This window comes from Nicotiana sylvestris, chromosome 11 (genome assembly GCF_000393655.2).
Source record: "Nicotiana sylvestris chromosome 11, ASM39365v2, whole genome shotgun sequence".
Lineage (NCBI taxonomy): Eukaryota > Viridiplantae > Streptophyta > Magnoliopsida > Solanales > Solanaceae > Nicotiana > Nicotiana sylvestris.
In genome coordinates this window covers 6,991,100-7,002,244 of record NC_091067.1, presented here as the reverse complement: position 1 = coordinate 7,002,244, position 11,145 = coordinate 6,991,100, and positions in this window count along the sequence as shown.

The following is an 11,145-nucleotide window of genomic DNA, read 5'->3' as shown; positions in this document are numbered from 1 at the left end:
TGGGATACCGAAGGTGATTAACACAGACAATGGGGCTAATCTTAATAGTCATCTGATGAAGGAGACATGTGAGCAGTTCAAGATTACTCATCGTCATTCTACTCCATACCGCCCTAAGGCAAATGGTGCGGTTGAGGCAGCCAATAAGAATATAAAGAAAATACTCCAGAAAATGGTGGAAGGATCAAGACAGTGGCATGAAAAGCTACCTTTTGCATTATTGGGATACCGCACCACTGTTCGTACCTCGGTGGGGGCAACTCCTTACTCTTTGGTGTATGGCACGGAAGCAGTGATACCCGCAGAAGTGGAAATCCCGTCTCTCCGAATCATAGTAGAGGCTGAGATTGATGATGATGAAAGGGTGAAAAGTCGCCTTGAGCAGTTGAGTTTGATTGACGAGAAGAGATTGGCATCAGTGTGTCATGGTCAACTGTACCAGCAAAGAATGGCAAGAGCGTACAATAAGAAAGTGCGTCCGAGGAAGTTTGAAGTCGGACAGTTAGTGCTGAGACGTATTTTGCCTCATTGGGCTGAAGCAAAAGGAAAGTTCGCCCCAAACTGGTAGGGGCCATTTATTGTAACCAGAGTGTTGTCTAATGATGCACTATATTTGACAGACATAGAAGGAAAATGTGTAGAAATGGCCATTAATTCCGATGCGGTCAAGAGATACTATGTATGATTTCTTTATTTTGATTGTACTTGTTTGTATTTGGCACCTTTTAAAGATTGAAATGACGAAGGCGTTTTGTTCTGCTATCCAAACACTTTATCCTTTGTAATCCCCTTTGAGCATTAATTATTTTCGTTCATACCTCTCTTTCGAAATCAACGACACAATCAAGAAACGCAGGTGCTGGACATAAGGAAAAGAAAAGAAGAAAAGAAAGTGAAAAGAAAAGAAAATGAAGAAAAGAAAGGAAAAGAAGAGCAGAAAAGAAAAAAACAACAACGTAGTCTCTATGACGTGAACTACGTTTGACTTGATCCCGAAAGGGTACGTAGGCAGCCTCTCTGAGGTTCAGTCATACCAAAATAAAACCCAAAAGTCCCCAAGTAAGAAACTGGGGCAGAAGTCGTGGTTGTTGTAAGAAATCTGATTTCGAAAGTTGTAATTTTAACCCATTTTGAAATTATTTTGAGACTTTCATACCCTTTCTTTCTAGCCCCGTCCAAAACCCACATTACGGTCCAAAGAAAGAACTTCTGATCAATCTCTGAGAAATGCCAAGTCAAGCAGGTAAATGTAATTCATGTCTGGGGCAACACTCTGGTTCAAGCAAGAAAAGCAAAAAGATAAAAATGAGAGAGTCTTATTGGTAAAAACTTGCACAGGCACCGTAAGGAGACGGGAGTTGAGAGAAAGAATAAAATGAGAGAGTCTTATTGGTGAAAACCCTCGCGGGCACCTTGAGGTGAAAGTGAGTTGACGAATGATTAATGAAGAAAGGTCTGTTGGTGGAAAATTGTTTCGAGGCACCACAGGATGAACAAGGTTAAGGTTTGGGTAAAGTAATCAAGTGATGGAAATTCTGGGACAACAAAGTGTGGTGACCAAGAGCTGGTTAGTTGGGCAGATTGGGCCGACTAGTCCGAAATGCATGTCATGACCATTGGTACCAGCTGTTCCGGTCAGATAAGTTTCTTTCCCTTTTTCTTTTTAACAGTCATCCAGTTTTGGATTCTTCTTATCCTTAACTCGTAAACTCATTGCATTTCATTTTCTTTGGGGGTTTTATCTGTCTAAAATGTTTCAATGTTAGTTTTGTTCAAAGCAAGTGGAAAGGGATTTCAAAACTCACTACCAGATTCCGGAAAGTGTAAAGCGCGATGTGGTCAGAGCATGTCAAAAACAATGGGATGAAAGGTGGAATACAGGGAGTCACTGGAAATGTAATCGGTGGAATGATTGGGAAATGTCGTGGGAAGTGCAAAGGTTCAGAAAAAAGGTCAGAGGTGTGAAACAACAACATGGGTACAGAACACTCGGTTTGTCAGAGTCAGGGGTTCGAAGATCAGTCAGAAAGTCAAAGCGGTTCATGACCAGTTCGGGAAGCCAGTCGGAACAAAATAATGCAGCAGAAAGATCTCCAGCAAGAATGCCACCAACTAACCACCATTTTTGAACTGACAAATTTTCTTTGATTAAAACAGGGGCAGAAAAGTTCGTTTGTTTTAGAGGAATCCTCCGTGGAGAAAGGCAATCAACAAACAAATTTGACCTTTGATTTTCAGGACCCTCCTGGAAAATGGGACCTAGTTTAAAGTTCAAAAATAGCATAATCTAGCATAAATGTATCCTAAAGGAATATAAGTTGGCTTAGAAGTGTGCATGTTCGAGACAGGATTCAATTAGGAGTTTCCAGGACCCTCCTGAATAATGGGACTTAGCTTTAAGATTTCAATTAGATAACAACATTTAGCGTAAACTCTATTGTAGGGTAGTATAATTCAGACATGAAGTTGTCACCCTTAAGATAAAATTTGACCTTTGATTTTCAGGACCCTCCTGGATAATGGGGAGTAGTTTAAAAATCCTCTTAGATAGCAAGATTTAGGAGAAGTCACACCTGTAGAAGACATAACTTAGATTGTAATCCGACGTTTAGTTAAGAGTTGTCAGGACCCCCCTGAATAATGAGACCTAGTTTTCAAATCCTTAGTAATACTTGGTAATATGGTTTAGTTTTACAATCACATCTGCCCCCAGCCACCAAACTGGGGTAGAAATTTTCTTTTTTTGTCTATTTGAAGTCAGGATCCCGCCTGGAGAGCAGGGAATACTTTCAAGCACAGCAGTCAGGAGCCCGCCTGGAGAACAAGGGAGTGCAATTTAAGTTTTAGATTTCAAATTCTTTGTTTTGTCTTTGGTGAAGTCAGGAGCCCGCCTGGAGAGCAGGGAATACATCTCAAGTTAGAAGTCAGGAGCCCGCCTGGAGAGCAGGGAATACATTTCAAGTTAGCAGTCAGGAGCCCGCCTGAAAAGCAGGGAATACATTTCAAGTGTGGAAGATAGGAGCCCGCCTAGATAGAATGGGAATACATTCAAGTTCAGAAGTCAGGAGCCCGCCTGGATAACAGAGGAATACATTCAAGTTCAAGTTCAGCAGTCAGGAGCCGGCCTGGATAACAGAGGAATACATTCAAGTTCAAGTTCAGCAGTCAAGAGCCTGCCTGGATAACAGAGGAATACATACAAGTTCAAGTTCAGCAGTCAGGAGCCCGCCTGGATAACAGAGGAATACATTCAATTTCAAGATTCAGAAGTCAGGAGTCCGCCTGGAGAACAGAGACATACAGTTCAAGTTTCAGTAATCGGGAGCCCACCCGTACAATAAGGGAATACATTCAAGTTCAGCAATTTGAAGAAAGGAACAACACCTCAGTTTGTAGTTTGCAATGGCAACAAGGGATTTTACCAAGAAAACACAAGACAACAAGGCAACGAGGAAGTACAACAACAAGTTTGAAGAATTTAGATAGGATTTTGTAATTCATAGGTCATAGTTTAGTTTAGCTTCTTTTATTTTGACGTGGTGTAATAAGGAAGGTCAGCAAGCAGTAGCAGCAGCAATCGTAGTGAAATCACAGCTCCTGGTAGTCCCAGCTACCAGACACTCCCGAACTACACTGACCTGATTCTTGTTTAGCCCAGGATATGTAGGCAACCTCTGAAGCAGGGTGCGGTCAACTTTTTCAAAAAATTCTTCACACGGAATATTTAAACGGGCAAAAAGCGCTCATTTCCGCTCACTTATCTTTGCACAAAAACTCTTCGTGTTTCCGGGCAAAGAGGGGCAGCTGTGAGCACGTGATTTTTGCCCAAAGCAAATTATTCCCAGAAATTCAAACCAAAATAATTTCTTTATTATTTTACAATTTTTGTGAATTTTGGTGTCATTTTCAGTTAGTTGTTGCATTTTATCTGTGTATTTTAATTCATATGAGAAATACAAAAATATGCATTTGCATTTAGGATTTAATTTCATATTTTAGTATTAATTAGGGGTTAATTTGTTTTAGAACAAAATATGAAGAAAATAACAAAAATTATTCACTTTTGCATTTTTAATTGTTTAATTGTGAATTCGTCCCGAAATAGTTTTTAAAATAATTTTAGAAATCAATTAGTTTAATTTTGAAATATATTAGGACTACATTTTAATTGTTGCAATTTTATAAAATTAAAAACATATACAAAAAAAAATATACACGATAAAATACAAAAATTAGATAAAAGAAACAAATGAAAAGGAAAAAGAAAACAAAAAGAATAAAAGAGGGTTGCTCACAATTGGGCCATTTCAATTGATTCACCCAGGCCCAACATTTTTTTTCTCTTTCTTTCCCCGACCCAGGCCCAAACCCCACCCGGTCCAAACGACCCATCTCCAGAGACGCCCAAACGATGCCGTTTCACAGCAAATCAATCCTAGCCCTTCATTCTCCATAATCCAACGGCTGTGGTGCTTTCTTGTTTACTTAATAAAGATGTCTGAAACATTCCCTAACCCTAAAACATAACTCACCTTCCTCGTACCCCCTGTTACCTCGTCGGAACCCCACCGCCGGCGAACGCCACTTATGCCATCGACCGCCAAAATAACACCACGAGACCTCCTCTTCTCCCTCATCATGAATCCACCACCCGTTTCCTTCAAATCCAGCCTTAGCTCGTCGAATCCTCGATCAAAGATTCTCCGGCCAAAACCCAAAGTAACCCAATCACCACCAAATTAACACCATGTGACCGCCAGGGCCCCCTCTACCCAACCCCCATAGCCATGTCTCTCAAATCTACATGGAACAGCTCGAATATCAAATCGAAGGTTTCCGACCAAAACCCTAATGCAAAATCTCCATGATTTCGAACCCTAACAACCCTAACCAGGTGTTTTCTTATGAAAACGCGTGGTTAAGGATGTTACGGGTAAGAAATTTCGGGGGATTTGGAGAAACAACCACTAGCCGGAGCTCTTTGTTGTTAGTGAGTTCTTGTTGGTATTTTCTTTTATTTTTAATTTCTTTTTCCTTTTCTGATTGTGTGAATTCCATGGTCAATGTCTAGTTTAATTTGCGTTTTAAATTTTTGTCAATATTGTTCTAGTCTTGTGTCCTGATTTTTTGTGATTAAGTCTAGTTGTTTGTTTGATTTTAATATGTTCCAATTCCTGATCTTAGTTTGATTTTAGTTAAGCCGTTGATAATTTGTTAATAGTTTTACTAAGTTTTGCTTGAATTAATTTCTGGTGTTCCTTTAGTTTAGGTTAATTACTAATTAGTTCAGTTTCAGTTTAATTAATCATTATGATTTGTTGAATTTGGTTATAGTTGATAGTTTAGTTTGGTCATTAATTCTGAGTTCAATTGCTAGACTCAATAAGAGTTTAAATCAGGATAGATGTAGAGTTTAGGAAAATGTTTGGTTATAAATGTAATTTTAGTTTAAGTTCAGGGGTAGTTTAGGCATGGAGAAGGGCTGTTTTGTTAAGAATAGTAATTTCAAAACCAAAATAAGGGTAGTATAGGTATTCTAGAAGTAGAAGAACACCATAGGGCCTTCTAGAAGGGGGCCTTGGTGTAAGTTTCAGTTTTTAGAAGCAGTAACTTGAGTAACAAGTTAGGAAATGAGGGTGTTAACTTGTGTAATAAGTTAGAAAACAAGGGACTAATAGGCAATTGAAAATCTGAAGCTTCCCCTTAGTTTTGCCTATAAAAGACAGTCTTTATTGCTTTGTTGAAAGAGGTTGGAACCCCAAAAATTTCCCCCAAAACCCTCTATGCAGATCTGAGCCTAAAATTTGAATTTCAATTCAATGGAAGTTCAAAAATCCTCTTCTAGATTTTAGTTTCGAAAAATCCAGTAGAAAATAAAAAAAACAATAGAAAACTCGAAAAAACAATTGTTATATTGCTTTTCCTTAGGCTATTTTGAACTCCAGCACTTAATTCAAGTTTCTAGATCAATTAGGATCCAAAACTGTTTGAATTCCTTTGTTTCTATTTGGTATTTGAGGTCTGAAGGTAATTTGGGTCAGCTGGGCATTGAGTCTGATTAAATCGAGTTGACTATGTGATCTGTTAAGTGTGTGGATATGCTGGGTTCATTTTCTGGTTGTTTGATATAGTTTTGGGTTAATTCGTTGATTCTGCTTGGTCTTCAATTCATTTTTGAACTGCTGAATCCTTTCTGGGCTGTTGTGCTCGTTCATTGACTGTTGTTGGGTTATCACTGGTTCCCTGGAACTGTTACTGTTGCTAACTTCTCCTTCTTCCTTTGATATTCTGATTTCGAGGTACATGTTTTTGAACCTGTTTCGATGTATCATTCCATGTTGACAACCTGAAATGAAATTGAAGCAAATTCTCTGTTGTAGATCTGTTAGCTTGTTATGTTTGAGATAGTTTGTCGTGATTTGGTGGTTGTACACTGTTATCAAATTCGAAATGCATAATTGAACTGACTGGTTATGTATTAATGGGACTGTAAACTGTTATGTCTCAGATTCATGTGACTTTATTTTTCGAGTTAATTACTAGTTGTAGTTAGTCCCCTATTAGCTGATGCATACACGTGTTAAGTACTAGTTGTAATTAATTTCATAGAATAAGTCCATACTAGTTGTAATTAATTCCCTATTTGCTGGTTCATGCCCCTGTATTAACAGACGGTTCAGTACGAGATAGAACTTCTACAAGTTATTTTCATATTCTCAATCTATAATTAAGTAGATCATAGTCATAGATGAATACGTTGGTTTAAATGTTGGATTTAAGTTCGAGTCTCAGCATGTTGATTCATAAGTGAGGAAACTACTGTCCAATCCCACTAGGGTTTGAAATTGACGATAAGTCTCCAGTTTTGTTTTCTAAAAATCGAATTGTTGCTTCATATTCCTGAACGGTTTTGAATGTCAAAGTAGTGTATTATAGATGTTAATCCAATGATGTGAAAGGACTGTGGCCTGGTGATCATTTGAATTCAATTTCATTTCATAATTAGTATTGTGGCCTGTTTCAACTTGAGCCATATTTCTGGGCTCACTTTGGCCTAGTGGCGTGAAGCCCTGCCAGAATAGCGCAAGACCCATTGCTGATCACTTAATTGCTAAGAACTGAAAGCTGGCGTATGTTTGGGCCATGAAGCTCGAGCTTCTTGTGAATCGGACTGGGGCCCAACAGACTGAAACCCCATTGGGCTGCTGAATCATAGCCCTAAGGTTTGGGCCTCTTTGAATGCTTCTAGTGATAATTGATTGGTTAACTAATAAATTAGGGCCTTTAGAGACAAATAAAAATAGAAGAATATAGTTGCTTTTAGGTTGTTTTTTTTTAATAAAATGAGACGAGCCTCGCCCAATGAAATATAAAATTGCGGGCCTCAGTAAAAGCTAAAAAATATTTAGAAATTCGGGACGGGTCGTTCTGCGAATTTCACGGCCTTCCTCAAAATAAATATGCGTTAGATTCTTTAGGCACGATTTTAATAAAATTATCTTCTTAAACTCGGGTGCGCATTGATGCGACCCAAATCCAAATCTCAACGAAGTCAAAATGTGTTAACAACCACGGGTGCATTGATTGCGACGTGGTTCGAGACCCGTTTTCATGACGTTGCAATTCTTTTAAAATAATAACAAAAGTGGTTTACGAATAAAAAGCACATAAGCTAGTATGTATTAAAATCAGATAAAATCAAATACAACAGTTGAGCGACCGTGCTAGAACCACGGAACCCGGGAATGCCTAACACCTTCTCCCGGGTTAATAGAATTCCTTACTCGGATTTCTGGTTCGCGGACTGTTAACAGAGTCATATTTTCCCTCAGTTCGGGATTCAACCGGTAACTTGGGACACCATTAATCTCCCAAGTGGCGACTTTGAATAATAATAATAAATCTTGTTCCGATTGTCCTTTAATTGGAAAAACTCCTTTATGCCCTTACGGGGTGTAGGTGAAAAAGGAGGTGTGACACTTAGTATTCTGCCTTTAAACCTGAGGGTCTGCCTAGAACCCCCTCTTTTAGGATAGGAGTCCTAAATTCCTCCGAGACTAATAGGAAAGGACGGGTAACAGCATGCAATAGGGTGTCGAGACCAACCTTCGCTTTAATTACCTTCACAGGGCGGGAAAGGGTAGATATGAATATGATAACCTGTGTTAATACCACGTGTAGCCCCTCTTTGAGGAGTGTCATATCAGATATTGCATTGATGTGATCCATATTACAAACAAACCTAGGACACCCCCTTTACATTCATAGGCATGCTTTAGATTGTAACTCTTTTCAAAATTTCGCCTTTCACTAATTGTTTTCAAACATTTGTGTATTTAAACTCAAATCCCCTACTATTTGAGCCATACTTGTTTATTTGCTAATTGCACAAATTCACAAAAATTATTTGGCCGGGAACCACACTAGTGGATCCTGAGGGGTGCCTAACACCTTCCCCTTAGATAATTTCAAGCCATTACCCTATCTCTCATTGCCAAAAGGTAGTTGTAGATGAACTTTATAGGTGCCCTAACGCACCTTAAAATCGTTTGATAGCGACTCTCCAAAATTGCAAGAACCCTTTTCCAAAAGGAAAGAGTTGCCCCAACCAAATGTCATGAACCCGATTCCGCGGAAGGAAAAAGGGGGCGCGGCAGGTTGCGAAGGAAGAAGTGACTTGGTGCGACACAGATTTTGAAGTTTTAGACATTGTTATCTAGAAAGGATTTTAGTTATATGAAGAAGGGTTGAAAGATGGAAGGTCAAGTGCGCTAGTTTGTGTACAGAATAAGTAAAAACTTACGGCTTACTGAGAAATCTTGAAGAACGGAGGTAAAAATACTAGAGTATGAAGAAGGGTAGTGAAATCCTGAAGGCTCGAGGGTAGAAGTTTGATCATAAGGTAAAAAATGAACGAATGAGGGGACTATTTATAGAGGCTTCACGACGTTTCGCGTCCAGTGATGGCCAGCCAGTGGCTGACATGCATTTGAAATCACAATGACATGACTAACGGGACGTTTCGGGTTCTTTATCGTTTCTGCCATAGCGTATATGTCGTTTCTCGTCGTTTGTGTAAAATTACTCTCCGAGAAACAAGGGGACCATCTGTATACGGGTGAAGCCAAGCCCTTTAGATGCATTAGTTCTTGATGAAGTAAACAGAGCAGAAATGTAAATGTGAGGAATCGGAATCGAGGCAAGGAGCCCCTCGAGTCGAGGTCCAAGCAAACACCTGCCCTCGGAGGAATCGGAACCACACCCCCAGGTCCGATTCGAATCCCTGGACTTCGAAAAACGTTATCAGATAATCGAGCACGATTAACAAAAGGCCGTGATATTTGTGCTCAGCTGGGTATCATGGCATGAATCTCGGCACGTTATCGGTAGGGGATTAGTGGTTAGTAAAACGGAAGATTTTTACCTTTTATGGAATTGTACTTAGGGTCAAACTCTCCTACTATATAAAGGGGAGCCTGATTATTCATTAGAGCCATTGTAACACGCATACCAAAACAATTTTATTCTTATTTTCTCTGCTATTCAAAGTTTTTACTATTGTTCATCAGTTATTCATTATTACGAGCCCGAGATCGAAGGCAGACATTAAATTAAAGCTGTTACTGAGTCCGGGTTCACTCCCCATAATTGGTTTGACAATTTATCACGTCCTTTATCTGTTTAATTTAACGCAATTTATCATTCGTATTGAATTAATCCACATATCCTTAAAATCACTTATAAATTTAATTTTTATCCGTTTTTAGGGTAAACAACAATATTTGTGTCATATTATGTTGAGAAAATAAAAGGAAAACAAATTAAGGATATATATAAAGCGTTTCCACTAATAGTACAATAATAAAAATAATCATTTAAAAACTTTTTTATATGAAACCAATTGCTTATACTTAATTGTTCTAATTTTCTTAAAGCGTTCTTCTGTAATACTACTAATCCACTATTTGGATCTTCGTCTGTGATTAAGCTATGTATTTTATTTGCAAAATTATAAGGATTTGGTCTCATTGCTTTTAAGATTTGAAAGTCTTGTGGAAACTATGACTTATAGGCTTCCCATAAGCCCTTTGTTGATTCTCCTAAGAAAGTCTCCATATATTTATACATTGTTTCTGCGTCTGTGTCATTATAAGTTTTTATAAAGTCTGCTACTACTATTCCTTTCCATAGGTCTATTACCGAGTTCCACATTTGTGGGTCATGAGCTCCTATATTTAGTAGTTTACCCTTACTTCCTCCTTCCTGTAACCTTATAGGTTCTTCTATAGGCATCCTTTTTCCCGATGATTTTACATTTTCTATTTCTGTCTCTTGATCTACTCTATATACTCTTCTTCCAGGTACATTTCCTGTGTTAGTATCTATTGTACTTTGATGAGTTGTTCTCTGAAATGGATTGGGACTAGAACTAGTTGATTCCATTAATTCTCTTAGACTTATTAGAGATTCTGTTTCTGTTTCTTCATAACTATCTTGTATTTCTTCAAAAATTTGATCAAATTTATACGATTTTTTCTGTGAAATATTTTCCTTTCTATATCCCCAATTATCTATTCTTAATTCGCATTTCTTAAAATGTTCTTCTACTTCGCTTAAGGTTAATCTTCCAAGTTTACATCCTTTACATTGGAAAGTCTTATTTTCATTTTCTTTAACTAGTCTCCTTGCTTTTTCTAATGCTATGTCTACTTCAAATTCGTCTTGTATTATTTCGATATTCATACATTCAGTATCGTTATCTTCTACCGTACTTTCAGTTCCATCATCTATTTCTCAGTTACTCATCTTTATCTAAATTATGTTTCTAGATATTACCCCTGTTTTTCAGTTTTATGTTATTTTGTACAACTTTATATTTATTATTCCTCAATTATTAGTTTGATAATAATCAGACATCACTCTAGTATATGGTTAGCTTTCCAATTTCTTAATAATTTTGATGGATTAACCTGTAAATTCCTAGGAGAAACCGGTTAAGTAAAACCCGAAAGTGCCTATTTCGCTGTAGGGGGTTGGTTCAGAGGTACAACCTTTGTAACTTCATGGTATACCCATGGATTGGCCAGTTCTTATTTGGAAGGCTGCAATTTCTTAACTGTCGCGGTTTCTACTCCTGCTAATAGT